Source organism: Stigmatopora nigra, chromosome 12 (assembly GCF_051989575.1).
Source record: "Stigmatopora nigra isolate UIUO_SnigA chromosome 12, RoL_Snig_1.1, whole genome shotgun sequence".
NCBI classification, from domain to species: Eukaryota; Metazoa; Chordata; class Actinopteri; order Syngnathiformes; family Syngnathidae; genus Stigmatopora; species Stigmatopora nigra.
The window spans coordinates 8,502,975-8,525,770 of NC_135519.1; the positions used below are offsets into that span (position 1 = coordinate 8,502,975).

At 37.6% G+C, this 22,796-nt stretch overlaps 1 long non-coding RNA gene across 1 annotated transcript in view; it reads left to right on the plus strand.

Moving 5' to 3' along the window:
- The window catches only part of LOC144205310 (uncharacterized), a 39,454-nt gene that overhangs the window by 272 nt on the left and 16,386 nt on the right, over nt 1–22,796 (plus strand). The window contains exons 2-3 of the long non-coding RNA XR_013328057.1: nt 154–264; nt 4,330–4,469. This is a non-coding gene — a long non-coding RNA (uncharacterized LOC144205310). The remainder of the gene's footprint in view (nt 1–153; nt 265–4,329; nt 4,470–22,796) is intronic.

A 22,796-nucleotide genomic window follows, 5' to 3' on the forward strand; every position in this document is an offset into this window, starting at 1 on the left:
CTACATTTTAAAACGTACATCTTCAATTTTACTCCTTTTTTATACTTGCAGTTGTGTGATTTTCTAAATTGATATTTATTGATTCATTTTTTTTCCCATGGATTGTATATTAATGTGATGGATGAAGAAATAAGGTATATGTTCTGTGTGCAGATAACTGTTTGGCGTACTGCATGGAGATGCATGAAGGAGCAAACCATTGAAGGAAAATGAGGTTTTTCAAAATACCACAAAGACTGCCACTGAAAACTCACTTCAAAACAGGTAATTTACATAATTTGAAGTTCAAATGTAATTTGACAATGTAATGGCAAACTTGAACTGCTTTAAATACTATTTTTGACCTATTACGCATGAAACAGTGGTGGGGATGGGTGGTTGACACATGATCAACTTTTATTATTGTTCATTCGATTTCCTGAACCGCTTATCCTCATAAGGGTCGCAGGGGTTGCTGGAGCCTATCCCAGCGGACTTCAGGCACAAGGCAGGGGAACGAGGAGACAGGCAACCATTCATGCTCAGACTCAATTCCTGGGGGCAATTAAAAATGTTCAATCAGTCTACCATGCATGTTTTTGAAATGGGGGAGGAAACCGGACTACCCGGGGAAAACCCACACAGGACCCAGAACATGGAAACTCTACACAGGAGGACCGATCTGGATCTAAACCTCTGGACCCCAGAACGTTGAGGCCGACTTGCTAACCACTAACCACAATTTGTTCTTTTTTTGTTTAAATCAAGTATAAAATAGTGCAAGTAATTCTACCACCTCTGTCTAACCATAAGTACATTGCATACACACGTGTGTGACAGGATGTGTGTACTTTTCTTGAGAGCAAAATCATACAAACATCGTAAGTGCTTATGTCTCCTGAGTAGGACATGGAGGCACAGATAAGAGGTTCCCTTGAATGCGCACAGATGTGATTGTCAGCCCACTTGACAAGTACATCTTAACCAAACACACAAGTGTGTTGGTTTTATCGTGGTGGCATCCACTACGATTGTGCACACAACTAGGCTGAGGCTTTAGCTAGGTGGTTTATCAAACACTGTTGATAGTTATTTATTTAGTATTCCACTGAATGATAGGTTAGTGAAATATTGGCAGCACCTAATCGGAATAATCTTACCTTCTTATTCTCATCAAGTGAGAGAACTATAACCCTTTTTAACCCTTACAGGGTACTTATTTAACTGATTGGCTACCATTCGACAGAGCTGGATGTCCAATCCATTTTGTCAAAATAGAAAATGGGACGGTTAATGCTGTCAATGACATAGAAAGATGACCATTCACAGCCAGTCTTCCCAGTTTAAATGAATTGGACATCTATCGCCCACAATGACATGCATTGAGCTTAAAAAATCAATTTAAAATGGTTTATTTTAATTGTTCATGTATTTTTACTGCCATTGTATATTTTTGGAATGTCTTTATGATAAAAAGAATAATATAAAAATACCAGATTGATTGTTAATGGGACAAAATATTAAATAAAAGGTTAAAGGTTATACAAAATATATATTTTAAATTAAAAAAATATCCCTTTATGTATTTGTAATTGTTAAAAGTAACAACCACTGAAAAGCCATCCTCTTTCATGGCCACTATCCCTGAAATGGTTCTAAATTAACTTAAATCACTACATTAGAGATTAGTTTCTAAGAAACCTACTCAAAAGGTTATAAACTGTCTAAAATATGAATGATTCAGCTCACAAAATGAAGCCTAAATACTCAACAATTTTATCCCCCTTAGGACAGACCTTTTCTATTCTGCACCTGGCTGTGGTTTAGACTATTATATTTAAAATTACACAGCATACAATATGTTCTATCACATTTATTAAGTCCTCAAAATCATGTCTAACCTCATATTGACCATCTGCTGGTGGGAGGTACTAAATTTATGCTCGAAATGTGGAGGTGATCTACAAGTTCTGCAAGACTGACTGATTTAAAAGGCCTTTAGCTTTTAGTTCAGTGATCACTTTGGATCGTGTATAAATTTCAATGAAAAAAGGAGAGAGGCGCACAAATCATCCCCGCTTTTGCTTTCAGGAATGTTTTTTTGTGGAAATTCATTGATATATGGATGCAGATGTGCAATGCAATTCCAGTGTGAAGAGCAGAGCTTAGACAGGCCACTAAGTCGGGGCCTGGCGACTCCCTAAAAGTGTTCACTTCCACCTTTTAACCTCAAAAAGAATACGTGAGTGGGGGTTACTTTCAACATAGTTTAATCCTGTAAAATGCGGAAATGTCTTCAATTCAAATGCAAAAGATTGACCCATCACTTACACGGAAAATAAAAGAAACAACAGTCAACCCAATGATCATCATCCAACTGAATGGCTTTTTTAATGAGTTGCAACAAACAGTTAGTATTCTATATAGTCAGACATTTTTGGGGAGTAATGTTGCTACTGACCCAATAAATTAATGTTTTCTTTTTGCTAATGACATTGGCTGTTACATTCCAGATAGCTTACTCAAGTGTAAAGTTAATGGGCTGAAAATGAGGCACTTCAAATTGTTGTTTATGTTACTCAACAGGATAGCGTTCCCCTACAAATCTACAACTAAATGTGCAACCTCTGTTTGGAAACGTTATTTATTTGTTTTTCGACCATCTGCATATACAATCCGCCAGCATGTACAACATAATTAAAAAAACACTTTAAGTATTGGATGCCATCACATTTTTTTTACTGGTGAAGAAAAATAGAGTGGGCTGTATCATTACAAACCTTCATTGCTAGAAGCAGAATGGAATCATCTTATTATCAATTTCTACGAGGCTAAACATCCCACACAGCTACTCATTCTCTTCATTTTTATAGCAATTTGCCTACATTAAAAATGAAATGAACAATTTCACTCTTAAGAGTGTTCACCTCAGTACCATCATCAAATGAGTATGGAAAGGTACAGTCAGTAGTAACGAGTATACACAGACAAATAAAACTGGATTTATTTATTTGTGCTATATTCTGTTTAGGTTTGAAAGTTACTTAACATTTCCAATTAACATTTTAAATATATTTACATATTATATTACATTTTATGATTATTTATTATATTATACCCAACATGGTACCCCATTTATACGAAATTAATAGCAGTAATAACAACACAATAGCAGAAATATTGTTAGTAAAATAAGTTTTGCACTTTACAGGGAGACAGAAGCTCAATATGTTAAAATAAATCCCCCAGATGTCTAGGCATATGTACAGCAAGCAGCATAGCTAAGGAATGAATCAGGACAAGCTGGAGCCAGCCATAAATATAGCATTTTACCATAACCAAGCTTGAAGAAAGAGGAGTACTGGTTCTTACATGTGCAATGCATGTTTTTACATTTGAAAAGTGTTCTACAGTAGTTGTATTGTGATTGAATTGTTAGGCAATACATTTTATAAATATGAATCCAACAACAAACTAATGCCATTCTGATATTTAAGTAATTTACCAATATTAGGAACTCTAACATTTGTAGAAGATGCTATTTATTTCTCTTCACATTACATGCTGAAAAACAGATTAAACTATACTGGCGTTCAATGACAGTCGTTTACTCAGGCCAAAATTAAAACACAAAAAAATGGATTTTTTTTTAGATTTAAAGCAATGCTTTTGACTGGAAATGAGCAAGTGGTGCATTTTGTTTCTTATTCAATTAAAAAATTGTGTAAAAAGTGTTTATATCAATGCATTTTTTCCTTGGTTATTTCAAGGGAAAGTTGGCCTTGTAGAGATTGATCACTTATGGGTCAACACGCATGTGTGTGTATGTCTGAGTGTGACTCTGACTCACATTAAATGTCTCAGGATTAATTTTGTGTATCTGTAGTCATTGTTCCCAGGAGTATTTTTTTAAGCAGGTGAGATACTTTGCTAGTCTTTCAACATCCTTCGTGCTCTTTTTTGCAAGCCAAAGCATGTCACAGACACACTGTCATTTCCTTATACGCTAACTTCATATGAGTTAACGTGTCTGCCAGATGTTTAGATTTTTGCCACACCATGTGAAATGCGGTTTTCGTGCTTTTTCTTAACATTTGTACCTGTGAATTATTTGCAATTCAAAGAGTTGGTTAAATGTAGGATGTTCTGCAATGCTCCCCACATGTTAAAGTTGTATTATTTCATAGTCCACTTGTTCATTATAATTGTGTGTTTTTCTTTTCTTTTTTTATTTTCCCTTAAACTTAACTGTTGTGTAGAAATGAGGCAATTATAATAAAACAAATACAAATTATTTCCAATAACATCTAAGCTTTCAAATTTGAAATGGTATCTCTTCTTACTTTACAGGGGGAAAATTACACAATATTTGCAAGAAGTATTAACTCCAAAATACCATAAAGTGACTCAAAAATGCTCCAAATCAATGGAAAGTGACCCAGAAATGTCCAAATGTGCAGGAAGTGACCCCATGTCAACAGGAGGCAACTGTAAGTACCCTATCTTCCCTTTTTAATGAAGTCAATTATTTAATTCTCAAACAGACACATTCCAAAATTGCAAATTTTGTTTACATTGATATTTTTATGACAGTGCCACAAAAATGTGTATACTTAGCACATTTATTTTGGGTTGGAAAATTAAATTTATCATGTTATGCACTTTCACAGAGATATCTATGCTACTGTACATTAAATTATATACGTTTGTGTCTGTTTGTGGGTGACACACTGATGACTAGATCATTTTCTCACTGTCAGTGTGACAACAAAGGTCAAGGCCAATGATGGAGAGATGCTATAATATTGTTTAATCCTTGCGTTATATCAACCACAAAAGGTTAGTCAGATGACATTAAACTGAGCTGCCATGTCTGATTGGCAATTTGAGGCTCATGACCTTTTGTGATGCACAGTTGGTGCTTCCAGATATTGAAAAAAACTTCTTTTAGAATATCTTTTCACAGATAGTTTTCTATTCATGTAAATGTCTTACTTCTTATTCAAAGGTTTATGGTAAGACAAAGTTGCAAAAAAGTTACAATGTTAGAAAAGAAGGCTCATGGGGTTGACCTAGGAAGGCTAAACATGGAACTCAAAGTGGAGAAGAGATCGACTATGGCGCACTCGAATGCGCTAAAATATTGATTTCCTGATCATTATTTTTGAGTGTTTCACCTACACAGTTCAATTGATTATGTTCTCATAATTTCAATTCTGAAAATGGTAAAAATACTATTCTTATTTATGCAAAACTTTAATGTGTGGGTGTGTTCTATTCCCACCCCTGTCCAAAATGTGCTATTTTCCACCACAAAATGTCAATTTGATGCTCATCATATGCCCTGGTGTTCAAAAGAGCTGTTTGAAATACATCAGTGCAAAGATGGATTACATATTAATGTATTTGTTAATTATTCATGAAATTCATAATTATCTGAGCTGCTTGTTGTGGGATTAGAGTTTATTGTTGTCTTGCTCTCTTAATATATATGTACTACTTGGCAATATATATATTTTTATATATTTGTACACACATCCAAATGTAGTTATATAAAGTGGCACGTTTGTGGGCGTGTGTGTATATAATATAGTATGTTTAAATATATACGGTATACAAACACAACCTTGCAATATAAATATTCTTGATAATGGGCAAACGCAGTAGGAAAAGCTTCACCCTGTCTCATATTTCATGCAATGTGAATGACTAATCCATGAAATGTGTGGGTTGGATGATTAACACAGACGCCAGCACTGAAAATATGTTTGCTTTGAAACTGTGAATGCTTTATGAACATGAAACTATGAATAATTGGCAGAGAAAAGGATCCTGTATAAATGTAGAACTTAGAATCACAGTTAATGACTAATTGCATTAAGTGAAAAATAAGGGTTACTTTTGTTAGTGGCCTAATTGGCATTTTAATGTAGTGTTGACAAAGGCTCTCCCTCATGTGCCGCTTTTGGAGTGAGCCCTCTAGCTCCTCTCTTAATAAATGCAGCCTGCATGTTCTAAGAAGGCATTCCTTGCCCCCCAATATAGAGGGAAGCAAAATAAGTACTATACTGAATTCCCTTTCTATCTAGCATTTTATTTAAACTAAAAAATCTATGTGATATAAAACAAATGTACCAAAGCACATGTATGATTGATGCAAAATTGCAATGATAATTTTTAATCAAAAAATTAAGAAGTTATACAATAATTATCGTATAGACCTGGCATCCACATACCATGTGGACATCTTATTTTTTGGTTTGATGGGAATCAAATATTTATTATTTATAACTTTACTTTTATTCATAATTTTACATTGATTTCATTGAAAAAAAATGTTGGCGTTTCATGCGGAAAACTACAACTAGCATTGATCAGTTCCTCATGAGTAATCTGCTTTTTCGACACCCACAAGCAAGCATTAACATTGTATTTGTGATAATTTGATATAAACAAGCCTGTTAAATCAACCCACAAAAATGTGTTTGAACTTAAACTAAATCTTGTAGAAGCGTGTGATGAAAGACATTTTAGGGAAGGAGGAGAAAGATTTAGAAAAAACCTGAGGACAAAATGTGTGCCAGTGGGGAGCGAGGGGTGAGTAATTACTTGAATGTAAAGGCTACAAACAGAACGCTTACTGTTGCAAAAAAAAAAATCAAATCTGTCAGCAATTAGAACAAGGCTAAGAAGCACTTGTCAGTGGACAATGGGACGGCAGAAGAGGCGGTTAGCAATTATTAGAGCTGATAAAGTACCTTTATCTAAACAGCAGGTTAGTTGCCCAGTCTCCTCCTTTGTCACTTGTTGCTTATGTGAAAGGGGCACCACTTAATCCGAATAGTGTTCCTTTGGTATTATACCTGCTCTGATAAGTGGAGAGTGCTGCTTTTCAGACAATGGCTCAATAATCCAGGGGTTGATCTCATGCTCTTGCTATGCTTCCTTCACTTGAAGCATTGATCAGGATCCCTTACGTTTGAAGCTATTTAATGTTTGTGAGGAGGAGGGGGCATCTCAAACATGTAGTCAACTATCAAGGCCTTCCTTATACTACTTGAAGGTCCAAAGGACCACAGAGAGGCAGGGAAGAACCAACTTTCATTACAAGATGAATGCAAAAACAGCGGGAGGCTGAAACTCAAAGCAATATATCTTATGTTGGGAATTAATTAAGAACGTGTTTTATTTAAGACTTCCATGCACAAATTATATGTATATTGTTTCTCACATTTTTGGAGGACGGGGGTTTCAAACATGGAGAATATTATATATAGATATTTATTTAAAAAGTTTAAACTTCATGAATAAATAAGAATAAACTACAATTGTATTCACTTGGTGGAAAAAGAAAATAACAAATTCAAATACGTGTGGCCCATGTGTATTTTACTTTGTGTGGGGAGTATAATTTTTTTGTGGTGTTCTGTAAATCTCTAGTGAATTGACATAGTCTAAGATAATGATAACTTAGTGGTGTTTTTACTGACAGGTGAATCAGCAACATTAGTCAATTGTTGGGGGTGGTCAGAATGGGAATGTTTCAAGATATATAATGTTAGAAAGTCCAAAACCTGTTTAGAATGCTTGTAATTACCATAAGCAACAGTGCAAATGTGTTGGAAAACAGTAACATTAAATAGGGAGTATTTGTTTTTAATGTTTGTGATAAAAGCAGTTAGAAGGGAGCTCTGTTGATGAGGTGCAACACTTGCAAACCTAACTATATTTTATTTATTGTTTGCAACAAAAGGTTTTCACCGTGTGAATTGCATTAGAAGTTGGCAAGTGCAGACGACAGAAGTGTCACTACAGTTTTACGTCAGGGAGCAAACATCATCGGTGTGACAATGTCAGCACAAAACTAGACAATGCGAGTGACTAGTTTGAATTGCCAACTAGGCAAAGTCGATTCCAAGAAAAGAAAAATGAACAGAGAAACTTGTCATCAATTAAGCTCAAACTGCAAATTGAATTTTCAGATGAGGTGAATCTGTTTCATTAATGATATATTTGTAATGTTTCAGAGAAAGTTAAAAGCAAAGCGGCAATGCACACAATCATATAATGTGAATACGATAACTCGTTTGCTGACATAGACGACTTTTTTTCCATGCATATTCGATAATTAAAATGATTTCAAACTCTGTGTTAGCAGTTCAATTAAAAAATAAATTGAAAATCTTATTAATATTGTTCCAACTAACTTTCAGAAGAGAAATATTGCATTTGGAGTATCTGATGGAGTCAATCATGGAAAATAGTGCTAATGCTGAATTAAATATGTTTTATTTAGTACTGTGAGCCTAACACACATGCAAAAGTTCGTCAAGCACGCACATGCATCCGTGGAAACAGCCCTCCTCTTGGCATCTCCCTGCTAAATCACAAAGGGAGCATTTGTGATGAGGAAAGTAAAATAGGATTAAAGAATGCTGAGGAGTCTCACGTTTGTTTGAAATCCAGATGTAGAATTATGAAACACAGTAAATCAGTGGAGAGCGATTAGTACTTGATGTGTTGTCATTGATACATGTAAATAACTTGGATAAGAATTCTAAGGATTAAGCCGTTGCTAAAAATCACGTGTATAGAAAATATACAAGATTCTAGTACTTTTTAACAAAATGTTACGTCAATTATTTGACCGTTTTTCTATTTAATGTGACGCAGAAATATCTGTTCATCGCTGATTTTGGCTTGGAAAAAAATTACTCATGGATGTGATGCTCTATTTTTTTGGGGAAGAAAAATAAATGCATTTGCCATTCCTACCTTGATTTTGAAGTAAATGTGTGATTGGACATTTGTCGAGGAGAATTGGTGGTCATGCAGAACACATGAGGAACATTGTTTCTTCCCGTCAGAATGCTTTCACAGCTTCAACAAATTTAATATGAATTATTTTGATTGACAGGAGAGCTTTCTCCCACAATGTCTTCTTTTTGCTCTCACATTCCTCATCAGCAGCTGTGCACCGTTTTGAATGAAATGAAGGCTGAAACTTTCTCCACAACACACACAGACACACACACACACATACACACACACAGACTGATTCATAACAAGGTGAACTTTTATTACATGCTTGGAATTGATTGTGACACATTTTGGAAGTGTTATTTTGTGTCACCGAGAGTTGTGTAAATGTGGTGGGTATATAACACCAGCTATTTTTCAATGTTGTTTTGGGCTCAGACCTTTTCAAAACGTGTGTAACTTTCACTAGTGTGCTTATGACTTTTAAGAGCAGGAACTAATTCATGTTTGCTGCTTATCCAAGGGTTCACTCTAAAACCAACAGAGGCATTTGTATGCAAAAAGCACACAAAAATTAAAGAGGACATTTCAGCCAGAATCCTAAAATGAGAATCCTGATCATTGGTCTGTTCAGGTTTCCCAGCCATCAGTGAGTCAGAGGTATAGTGGAGGTCTGTGCAGGTGGCATGGTTGCATAGCCCGCCGGGGGTTTTCAGCTCCAACTTCCACCCCCCACTCTTCTCCACAGGTGCTTATTAGCACATATGAGCTGCCACATGTTCCCAGCTCAGCCACCGCCCAAGGGTGCAAAATCAGTCTTGGCCCATAATCTTCACAACCTGACCAGGCTCTCGCTCTCACTAACAGGGCCACATGGCGGAACATTTATGCGCTTGAGCAGAAGGTATTAACGTTCTGATGCCTTTTCTTCTCGCTGAACTGCAAGACCGTTTCAAGCCTTCGACGTGTTGTTTCCATGTTAGTTTTTTAACTCTTTTCCAAAAAAAACATGCACAATAGACTGGTTGAACACTTTAATTGCCCATAGGTATGAATGTGAATGGTTCTCCGTCTCATCATACCCTGTGATTGGCTGGCCACCAATTAATTCAGTGTCTCCCACCTCGTGCACAAAGTCGGGTGAAATAGGCTCCAGCACCCCTTATAAGGATAAGTGGTAAAGAAAATGAAACACATACTCCTCTCACTTGAAATGTATTGAGTGTGTTAAATACTATTGAGAAAAAACACCTTTAGTGATGTTGAAGCCTGTAATCAGTTCCGTTTTCCGTTTTTATCCACTCTTGTTGTACGAGTACCAATATAGTTTTTATTTTTAATTCAATTTGTTTCCAGTGCCGTTAATGGCTCTAGACGTCCTCTATATTTTGACTGTTAAATGTTTATTCACCCCTCCCAGTCTAAATGGATTGGATGTCTAGCATCATCAATGGTAGCCAATCAGCATGCATTTGACCTTGGTTACAGTTGTGGTAGGTGATCACCTGGTAAATATGAAATAATTTGGTTGAAATGTTTACACCTGGTCAGCATGACAGAAACTCCTTGTCATCTTAATAGCTCCCAACTCTGAGTTGCTGAGTTGTTCTGCTGTGTGTATAAGCAAGGGGGGGTCTGCTTCGGTAGGGGGTGCATCGCAAGATGAGTTCTGTCCCTGTTTGAAGTGAGCATATGGTTGGTGAATTTGCATTTAATGCTATTCAGATTACTTGTTTTAACTCGTGCTAAACACCTCACTCGGTTGGGTCTAATTTGATGAGGTCATGGTGTGACCCCGTGACCCCCTTCTCTCTATGTTTTCTAAGTGAAACCAGCTGAGTCACAGACCAAGGCGAGGGAAGGGTAGAATGGCCAACCGTCAAGCTGCACATGGTCATCAGACAATGACTGGAAATCAAACTAGTGGGAAGGATTTACCTCCTCTTCTGTAAAATATTACTGAACACATCACTGTTCTTTCAAATTTGATGTATTCTTAGCAGTATTTTCTTGCATCTGCGATCTACTTCTTTAATGCTGTGTCGTGGAGGTATTCAATAATAGTCAAAACTGCTCAGTATAAGTGTTTTTGTTCTATCAGTGATTGGCCAACATTTAAATAGCAGTTGGGAAGAGGAATTTAGGCCTTTTTTTGAGATCATACCAGATGCGAACCCTGCCTTTCCTCATGTATTCCGACAGATACCACCCGCGGCTATGCCTAACCCGAATTAGTGATATTTTTGTCCTCAAATGTAAATACCCATTTTAAAAAGTGGATTATTCCATTGGTTATTATACATTTAGAATCACAAGCGCATTTAGGTTATATATGAAAGCTCTAAATTAACGTACCACTGTGTATACATAAACAGATTTGTCAGTGACATTACAGACATCAGTTTATTTTTTGAAAACTCTACACAAGTCCTTGAAACAAATATAAAAACCCTCTTTACTGCTTTAAAAAAAAATCTCACCCTGAAAGTAACACACACACACACACACACACACACACACACACACACACAACACTCACACAGAAACAAACTTCCTCCTCTCAACATGAAAGAGAGTCCAAAGGAATATAAAAGCCCTCTTATGGAATGTTAGTGAGGCCCGTTGACGAGCGGATCCACAGCAGCAAACCAGCTCCTTTCTATTGCTGCAGACTTGAGTGTTGTCCAGCCTCCAGAGAGGAGTCCCGTATGGTCTGAGAGGCTACATTTTCCTAACCTCCAAGGCCACCGCCGCGAAGGCGCCTCAAGAGAGCCTCTTACGTGTCAAAGGGGGAAAGCCATTGAACTGGAGAACAGCCCCTAGGTTTTGATCAGTTCACAAGTTACAGTTTTGCTGAGGCCCCCTTTTTTATGCAAATGGAAAAATCTTCAAACACTTGGTGGAAATACATCTCATTCAGATGTGCTTTAATAGGTATTGCTTGTAACATAGGAGCCAAGGAGTTGCTGAAAGCCCCTTCAGAGTAGCCTGCTGAACGGCACAATGCGTAGCCAGGTGTAGATGGTCCTCTAAGACCTTGTTTTTGGACAAGACCAGAATTCAGTATGTTCACATGAATCTCCTTTGATTCCCAATTAACGAATTACTAGACAGACTGTCAGGAAATATTTTTCAAGCAACTGACATTTAGTCTTTTTATCACTAACATGGCATAACGCTTTAATTTCATTGTTTAAATGGTTGTTTGCAGTATTTTTGTTTAACTATTTCAGAGACAATGTCAATACAGTGGACAATTCCTGCAGTGTAAAAACCACCAAAGTAGCCTTTTTTATAATTATTAACTGTTTAAGAAATATTAATAGTAATTTGTACTACATTTGAATGTGCAATGTAGGCCACAATCGGTCCCTGGGTCACAAGTTTGAGACATGTTTCTTATTGATTTTTATAAAATTATGTAAAGAAGAAAAAAATATATTATGTGAAGGAAAGGAATATACAATACTATACACAGTTTATAAACACTAAAAGTTCATTTAATCCCACTTTGGATTTTGCTTATAGTTTTATCAATTCAATACCTGCTACTTTATTTAAATCAAGATTATCCTAATTTGGGATGATATTTTGGAGAGCAGGGTTATATTGATATGCAAACAGTCTTTTAAAAGAAGGTTTCAATTTAAAGTTGTAGGAATGCCAGGTTTCATTTCATGTGTAACTCTCAGAAACCCAAAACTGCTCATTATGATCGTATTAAAGTTCTCATTGCTCCGATACTAGGAAGAAGGGGGGATCGAGGTTGAACCAAACTCTCGTCAAGGTCATGTTCCAGTGGAAAGAGCCAACAATGCTCGCGCTAATCCTTCCCCCTCCATCACGTTCTGACCTCACCCAATGGCTTGCAGGACTTTATGGGGGGAGCAAACCGAGGCCTGACTTGTCCCGTTACTCAGGCTGGCATTACGCGGCCCAGAGCTCTTGGATTATCTGCCAATTAGCACCAATTGCGTTGGACGGCATTAATTTAATGTCCTCTATACATTTTTAATACCATTTAATTTTGCTCCTCTTCTCTTCCCTCCTTTGGTTTGGCCTAATCAAGATTGTCAGCACTCTTTTCCCTTTTCTCATTTAAAATAAAAGAGTTGGGGTTTAATTTGGCTTAAAGCAGCGTAGAATATGCTTGCCCGCGCTGCGTTTGTTGGAGGAAGAGAGAAAAGGGAGAAAATCATTTTATGGGAGATAGTGTGAAGGACTTTAACGAACAGGCCGCCAGTTTCTATGCAAAGCGTCATATTAGCGGCAAAGGGAGAACGTGCTTTCTCACGATTGTGCCCCCTGCAGTGGAAGAGTTTGGTGGGTTTGGATTAGGAGACTCCATTACATTACCCTAATAACTGGATAAAGCTGCCTCATCCAGTGCAACTGATCCTCAAGTATTAGCACCCGTGGTTCATTACAGTGTTTCAGCAGCTGATCTTCAGACAGTTGATTTCTGAGTCGGGAAGAATGATAAAAATACACAGCTGCAAGAGTCTCTGCCCGTGCATGCATGCAACTTTCATCTCAGAGAAAACGTATGATTCATCCAAAATGAGTGCTACAGTGCTTCCTGTGAATTAAACTGGCGTGCAGTAAATGAAGTCACTAAACTTCCCACTAATTTAAAAAGGCTAAATGATAATATTTAGTCTGCTATGAGGGAAATTCCAAAAAGGTGAATTTTATCACCAACAATTTTGTTTGCTACTTGCAGATAGTTGACAATGTTCTATCCATAAATCATTATAAACTATGCTAATCGCACACAGTGTAATTGCAGTTTGTGTTCTGAAAATGTTTGAACCTGTCACAAGAGATTCACACCTATATAGTTTTTACCATTTGGATGAAAAAACAATTCCTACATTTATCGTTCATTAAAAGATATATTTACTGTCGACAGTCACATTGCCATAACAAGTTGAGTGATGAGCTACCACTTTTGCAGAGTACGGTACGCTACTGTAGTTGTTCGTCAAAAACTGTGGGTAGTCGACAGATGAAGCTAGAAAGCGATGACTTTACTTCTATTTTTATTAAAATACAAAGTTTTTTTGCCATTTTAGATCAAAGTGAATTGATGGAGAATGACCTTCATTACAAGGTTTGAACATATAAAAAGTGCCGGCGTGAGAATGTGGCAGAGGAGCGAGCAGATTACATATAAAGCCCAGCTTTCTTTGATGTTAACTGTCCAGACCAATTAGGCCCGGGGACACGAGTGAATCCTGTCGCTTTCATGGATGGATTCAGGTTGACTCTCACTCTGCTGCAACCACACACCAACTCCCGGAAATTCAATTAAACTACATTTTAAGAGGGACTTTTAAAATATCAAACTATTTTCATTAGTAGAACTTTTAAAGTAGTATCAGCAGATGTCGATGTGTACGGGGAATCAAATTATGCCAAGGAAAAAGTGATCTAATGGGAAATATCCTGCAGTGTCTGCTCATGTCCTGGAAACGTGTCCATAGTTACAATAGGTGTGTGTGTGTGTGTGTTTTTAGGGAGGGGGGCTGTTTGTAGTGGTCAAATTATTCACTGTGACTAGGTTTCTCTTGCTGATGTAGACTGCCTTTAAATTACTACTAGATTACTACTAGACAAGTTGCTTCTTTGCCAAAATTATGCTTTTGGACGGGTTTTGTTCTTCCAAGGGCCTGCCTGGGTTTTCTCTGGGTACTTGGGTTTCCTCCCACCTCCCAAAAACATGCATGGTAGGCTGGTTGACCACTCTAAGTTTCCCCTAAGTATCAGTGGGAGCGTAAACTGTTGTTAGTCTCCTTGTGCCCTGCGATTGTCCCCCACCTTTTTCCCATTGGATGGGAGAGGCTCCAGCACCACCAGGGCACAAACACTCATCAACTCAGTCTGTCCAAAGGTCGCCATGTGGGGGAAGCTCAGGTGAGGCTAAAGGTCAGCAATCATTAGCCATCCAGCTTCCCTTCAAAGTGTTAATACGAGGTCAGGTTGTGGACTTGAAATCCACTGCCACAGCTGGCGCATTCACTGTCTCCACACTTGCTGTTTTCACTTGTGGAGTGAAAACAATCCTCTTGCTGTTCCCCCCCAGTCTGTCGGGCTGACCTTGCCCTTGGGCCACACCATAGTGCACCAAGCCCAGCTGTTGTCACTCTGCCTACTCGCCAACCCTGTGTTACCAGGACCTTTTTTTCTGTAGTGGCCCCTTCCTGCAGGTGTGCTAAGGTGCTGGCTCTCGCTGTTTGATTATGGTGCCGGCCAAACAGCAAAACTTGCCTCCGCCCCGGTCCTGGGGGTTTGATTCAAGGCCTCCAAATGCCTTTTAGATCCCTAATCCTAAACACTTAAGCCCTTCCTGATGGGTTCAGCTGCAGGTCCCAAAGATTTAACCAATCCAAATAGCGGGAGCAACGAGGGGTCGGCTTCATTCTGATCTGCCTTTTTGCCCCTTTCTCCTTTAATTCCGCATATGCCTTCAAGATCTAAAGATGGACAAAAACATTTAAGGGATTTTCTTCTTTTTTTAAATTTAATTACACCTCACAATATAGCAGAGTAAACAAAAAAGAAACCATTGCCATTTTTTCATTTAAAGAAGTGTAAAATTTGTGTTCTAAAAGGTTGAGGCATGAAGTTTGATTTATCCTGTGTTTCAATGCATGCTGCTTTCTGCTTGATACATGTTTTTTTTTAAATTCCAAGATCAACAAATCTTAAAATAATCAAAAAATAATCATACATTTTTTTTCTTTTGTATTTGAATAATCGCCTGACATTAAAAACAATACATGTCCAATTTATTTAAACTGGGACTACTGGATGTGAATGCTTCTGTTACAATGCCATTGACTGAGATAGACGTCCAGTCCATTTTGACTAGGCGAATGAGCATTCCTTCGTCCCAGTCATAACTGATTGGACTTCTAGCACCATCGATAGTACGGGAACACACTAAATATTAATTCCAGAATGGCAACAATTATACTAGTAATACAGTTACATATCACAGGTTGATTCACTTTCACGGATTGTAGATGTCTCGCATAGATTCAGAATATGCCCAATGTGATGGAAAACAAACACAACTTTTGGCTCTTGAGCAAATGATATCATAGATGAAATCTTTTTCATTTTCTCCTTGCTGTTAGAGTAAACATGGCTGCCTGGGCCTCCACCTGCTTCAGGGGGCTTGAGAAATGAACTTTTCCTGAAAAGTCTTTGACCTTTGACCATGCCGAAGCAGGAAGGGGCTGCCAGCAGGCAAATGCCCTTCTGTGTGGCCAACTGCCATTTAACCCCATAATTGTTACAAGGCAGCTCTTGGCCATCCAAAACTTGGTTTCCGGAAATCGCTCTTAAGCAATCAAATAAACGCTCATGTGGGGAATTCTCCATGCCCGAGGCCACCAGAATGAGGCTCTCAAGCGGTGATTACAAATTCACTGTTTGGACTTGACACCTTTGAAAACATAAAACCTTAAAGACTGAATAATTATGGGGTGACAGATATATGCATCATTAGGTCGTAATATTTGTCATTACTAGAAGTATGCAATTGCATACTGTACACAGCAATGCACCTGTATATTCCAACCAACAATTTTTACAAGTTCCTTAAAAAATGACTGTACTAATCCTCAGTAGAGCACTGAATGACTCACACAACCAAAATCGGAAACATTTCACATTTTGTTTTGATTAAAAAAAAGTGCAAGATTGGACTACCGTATTTAGTTTTAACTCGAGTTAGCACTAAGAGAAGTAATCAATTATCAGAAATATTTTCTTTACTGTCTACAAGGTTGACAAATGGTTGCACATCCCTGTCCTTTTGCTTGTTCTTCCAAAACATGCTTGGATCAACTACAGACTGTAAATCGTTGTATGAGAAACACCATTGGTATGCGGGCTCCCTCTATTGATATGCAAAAGATAGCCCAAATTAACTACCAATCGTTTTATTATTTTCAAGTGACTACACATCAATTTTCAAGTACATTTATTTATTATTTCAAATATTTAGTAACACCTTCTAAGTGTGATATAATTTAACTGAAGCCTCAAGTACATTGCCATTTTACTCCAAAATGTGAGTGCGTTATTAATATTCAAACTCTTTTTTTTTTTTTACATAAAACTTTTGTCCATTTTATTTTACATTTTTTTTCTGACTACACAACTGTAGTTACTTTTGGATGTGGTACTTGATATATAATGTTCAAAAAACAGTCCTCTAAATAGTTTTGGGTGTAAATGTGAGTGGAAACGGTTGTTTGTCTATATGTGGCCTCTGATTGGCTAGTGTGGACCCCGCCTCATGCTAAAAATTCAGATGAGATGGGCTGCATTTAACCCGTAACTTTTGTGAGCATAAGTTGCATAGAAAACGTTTGCATGGCTGGTAATTTGTGACTGCTAGTAACTTGCAAGTGTAAAATTTTAGCCCTCATCATAATGCTGTCAGTTCTACATAACTAAAAATACAATACAATAAAGCATAACATTTCATGAACACATTTTAGACTATTGGTGTTTCCTTTTTACACAAAAAAACAGTTTGACTCTTAAAACAAAAATAACAGAGCTGATATGCTATTCTTGAATTTTTAAAAAGTTGACATAAACCAAACTTTCACCAGCGTAGGTCTAATTTTTGATTAATGTTGAAGCACAGTAGGCCTCGAGCTGTGTTGTAGATACAATATCCACTTTAACTTTATCGTGTTGCTCTCCAACACATCAAGCTTCTGTGTGCTTGGCTGCACTTGGTCATTTTTTTTCCATCCGCACATTTGCTTTTTTGCTGGGCGCCCACTTCGAGACGTGGGCTTAAGAGTGTTTCCTCAGCAGCCTCTCTGATAGTAGAGCGCTCGGTGATTGCTTCCCAGGATCAGAGCGGCGAGCAGCGCGAGCGGGCGGCTCAGCACACCGCGCATGCTGCGAGATCAAAGGTCATTGGTGGAAGCCTGGGATTAAGAGGGAGGTAAAATTATATTTTATATCATCTTGCATTGTTTTTGATCATCCTATCTGAACCCACCTCAACCTGCGCACTCACAACACCTCAGAGGGTGTTACTTCCAAGAGGGGGATTGTGGGGTGTGGTAGTTGTGAAACAACAGACAGATTTGATGCAACCTTGAGCAGGGAGTTTAGACGGAGCTCAAAAGTGCCTCCGCGGTCACTCCATGTGAGAACTGTTGCTGTCTCCTGGGTACGACAGGAATAGCTTCCCGAATCAAAGACAGCTCATGAGTTGAGTGATACATTTTCCGAGGTCACATCTATTTATTGCTGCGAAGGGAAAGTAGCACATATACACACTACGCTGATCGAGCAGTTGCCTGGAATCATCAGTGAATTTATTTATTCAGAGACATTCTTTTTTGCACAATGTAGTGTGAAATTAAAGCATGTGTTGCATTATATTAATGTGTAAATTTGGTCAAACAAATAAAACCAATACACAGAGAAAGTGTGTCATTGACTTTATGTTGCAATTTCAAGGCTATTGTAAGAAATGTCATGGTGCTTTTCGAGTAAAATGAAACAGCAAACATGAAAAATAGTGTGTTCTAATTATTAATTGCAAAATGCACTCCAGCACCCTTAGGGCCCAATTGATTATTTAGGGCATGTTTGTTAGTAAAGTTGTAAATTTTATTTTTAATGTGTTTGAGCAAGAGAATTATGAGGTTAACAAATGCTGATTGGGAAGCAAACCTACTTATTTTTTTAATAAAGTGCATAAACAAGTTTGGAGAATTGAATGAATAGTATGAAGAATTTTCTTTGTATTAGAACTACTTGACGTGCCATGATAAAATAATTCCAAAAGTTATTTCATTCTGTGATGGAGCACATTTAGCAACAGACTAGTGTCAATTTAATTATACTTGGATTCATTTTCATTTTATTTGTAGATATAATGTTAACATACAACACAACTATGATAATCAATACCATGTAAGTGATTTAAATTTCATTTACTGGTCATCAGTGCAGAGTAGGGGAACATAACGCATCTGTTCATTTGAAATATGCCTTATTTTGTATTTCTGTGTTTTTGTAAATTTTACTTTTCAACTACTGAGACTTTGGGCATTTTAATATAACAGCTGAAAAGACGAACAAGTAATCAGAATATGAATAAAGATTTTATTCACATGATTTTAGTTAAGCACTGGCTATATGAGAAAAGGAAATAATATTTCATTTGAAGCTGTGGTGCATTATTAAAATATCTTATTTTCACTTGTATATTTACACTCACGTCGGAGTGTTTTAGCTGATCCTAAAATGTAATAAAGCCAGAGCAAAGGCTGAATGAAGACTGGGACGACAGGACCTTCTGTGTGTGTCCGGGGAGACGCTGCCCTCTATGTGATTCAAAATGTTCTGTCAGAGAGGGAGAGGACTATTAAGTGGCGTGCTATTTACACATCATAAGCCAGTCTATTATATGGACATCTAGACGACCCAGTGCACCACTCTTCTATGCACGTAGCGGCCTAGCTCTCTGTTTGTTCTCAACACCGGCATGCTGATTGGGTGATTTTCTGATATGACATTCCAACGCGGCGTACTATGTGGAAGATCTTTTCATCCGAAATAGTCCGAAAGCATTCATTACCCACCGAGAAATGAGACAAAAGGTCAAGAAAGCAGTATGACAGAGTGGATGTCTGTGAAGTAGAGTTGGGCTTTACAATCCAATTGGGGATTAAGTTATCTCTTATATCTCTTACTTACAATAAATCCACACGTCTCCATCAGAAATGTCTTGTTTAAACTGAGAAGAAGCATGATGCAAATGTTTGACTTTATTTAAAATTCATTGTTCAGTATTATATTGCCAACTGGGGTGAAGCCCGAGATAGCAAAGGTGAGAGGACAGTGCTGTATATATATATTTATTAATTTATTTATTTCCAGAAATTGTTTAATTTCCATTCAGTTGTTGTCCTCGGCACCAATCTGCCATTTACCTATGGCATCAAAATATTTGACAACCTATAATGGGATTGCATCCAAAGTAATTCCTATAGCTACTGTTGACATAGGTACCCCAAGTAAAATAAATCTATTTTGGCCATTGATGCAAATGAACTCTGCATGAACCATTAAAAACATTCAAGTGGGTAATGGATAATTTATTCAATTTATTCACCACACAGGGATTAGTAAAATCTCCAAAACATATTATTCCTGTGAGATTTAATTCATATAAGAACCAAAACAACTATATTTTCAAAATCATATTGATAACAAACTTTTAGGCAAAAACAATACCTGTAATAATGATGTAAAACACTAAAAGTTGGAAATCCTTGAATATTCGTACATTGTAAAGACACAATAGTTGTAATACTTTCATCTTCATCTTGTGAGTACCTTTTGAGTTCAAGGTGAAATTATTAATAAATTGTAAACAATATAAACTCAATTTGCAGTTCCTTAATTGGGTTCAAATACAGCAGAGGTTCCAATATAGAAATGGTATACGAGATCACAACAATCAATATTGAATGCAAGATTGTGGAAAATCAATCAAAACAGCTTTCACATTAAGCATTGTCTATTTTTAATGTGATAATGACTCAAGTGTCAAGTCATCCACAGATTGGGTTTGCATAAAAAGGGAAAATGTGGGGGGTATACTTTGCGGGAAAGAGACATTAAATTAGCTTGAGAAATATTTGAATTGGAAAAGACACAGATTGAGCGGATGATAGGGATCTGGCTGACAATTTCCTCCCCTCACCTCTCCCATGAAGCTGCTGCGCCCAGCTAAAGTTGGGGGTTGCGGGGGATACGTCCCAATGGGAGAGCCTGTCTGTGGTTATCATACCCCATCTAGTGGCTATGTTAGGTTAAAGGCTGAGGGGTCAGTAACCTTGGGAATTGTCGAAGTAGTATACTACTGTAAAATGAGGGACGTACATACACAGAGAAAGACAGAGGTAGAAAACTAGAAAGCAAGCTAGCTAAATAGTTACCACGATTAATGGATACCTAGATAATAGATAGATATCCTTGCGTAAACTGTCAGCAATTTACTGTGAAATTAAAAGAAAACAGAAATCTAATTGAGTTCAGTTTGATTTTGTTTGGAGACGTCATTAAGAGAAGCTACAATAGTGTGTGAAATTGCAGTAGCATTCAGATTGAATTTGAAAAGGTTTGTGGAGGTGTTGAGACTGAAGCAGCGTGTGGTTTTGTGTTACAGAGATACGAAGGCAAGAGAATGTGTGAAAGCAATGCCCTCTGAATCCCCTCGGTTCACAAAACTATTATCCAATTGAAAACTGATCTCCACTACGCTCCCATTGTGTGCCACACTCAAAGAATAAATGCTCCAAAATTGATCTCAGGTCTCTGAAGTGGGCCTTTGGCGTACCAGTTTACAGATGGGAACATTTTATTCACTTCTGTTGGCAATTTACAAACATGCAAAACGGGAAGTCCTACACTGCAACCTGTGAGCTGTATAAGTAGAAGTTCCACCTGTTTCATAGATTTGTTGAAGGCAAAATTTCCTGGACAGAAAGGGAAACTAGGTATACATCTAAGATGATGATAAGAGTGTTTTTTAACAATTGAATTTGCGACAGTGAGCATATCATAGATCTATAGATTTGAACTGTTGCGTTACCGCCACTGCCGCAATACTGCCATTTTAATAATGTTTGATAATTTTCAGATGTTTCAAGCTACTTACAAAACGGCCATGTTCATCAGGCCATGAGCATTATTTCAGTGGCTCATTGAGTGCGTGATGCAATCCATGATGCCAAAACCCTCTCTTTAGCACATTGTCTCAATGGTCCTGAAAGCACTTGTGCAAATAAGCAAGCTGTTAAGAGTGGGGAAAAAATAGGCATTCATAGACTGCACGTCAACCCGGCGGGGATCCACATTTCCAACTGGTGCCTTTTACTTTATTAATCCCACACATCATCATTTGAGGGTCCCTGAAAAGGACTTATAAATTACTTCTAATAGGTTCCAAATCAAGCAGCAATTAAAACTGCATTAACCTTAATGAAACTGAAAAATTGAGACCCCAATTTACTGGAGTTGTGTTTACACAAGCGTGGCTTTCAATAATACATGACGCAATGAGCTATGTGGGATGAGCACGTCCTCTAATGTGAACCTCCTGTGAGTGCGCATGCATGTGCGTGCGTGGTCATTATAGCCCTTGTTAGAGGTGAACTTAGCAACATTGGGGCGTCTTTAGTGCGGCCGATGAGACCGAGCTACATAGTGCCAATCAGTGTCACAGGTGTTCATAATAGTCTGTCTAATTGCTTTATTATTGGCGTGGAAGCCTGATTCCCCGTCCACCACATCTGGATTTCGGGAAACCCAGCGCAGTGGAGAAGCCTCTCTTGCGTTTTAACATGTATCTGCATGTTGCTGTGATTTCCCAGGAGTGCTGCATTTATTTGTGCGCTGATTCTGACTCAAACGCCTCTAATGGAAATTCCCAAGGCTGGAAGTTGGGGGCCAGGGGAAGAAAGGGGGGATTGGGTAGGGAATTAGTGGCAATTTGTTGACTGAGAGCTCATTTGTTTTGCTATGATAGTGGCAAAAAAAGTTTTTTTTTTTTAAAACTTGCCAAATAAGTGGCAGTTACCTTAACGTTGCTTTCGTTAAAGTTTGTAATCTAATCCAACTCCTTGTTTACAGTAGTTTAAGAAAGTACTTGTGAATTTAATTTGTTCCGTGACCAAGCATTTAACTCAATTTCCTTAAGATGGCCTAACTTAACCATAGCAAATGCATTTTCTTAATGAAATTATTGTTAGCCAATGAATATGTATTGAAGTGTGTGTATGAGTGTGATATATATAAATATATATAGGTATATAGATATATATAGAACAAGGGCCATGGATAAAAATAACTTCCTTCTCTTGGCTCATTGCCAACGATTTACACCACTGATTACAGGTAGGCTTGCCCCATTGTTTTAATTGTGCTGTCACTTGCATGGTTTTAACCCCCTTGAGAATGCCCCGCTAGAGACGAGCTGTCCAAGTCAATCAAGCTAGTGC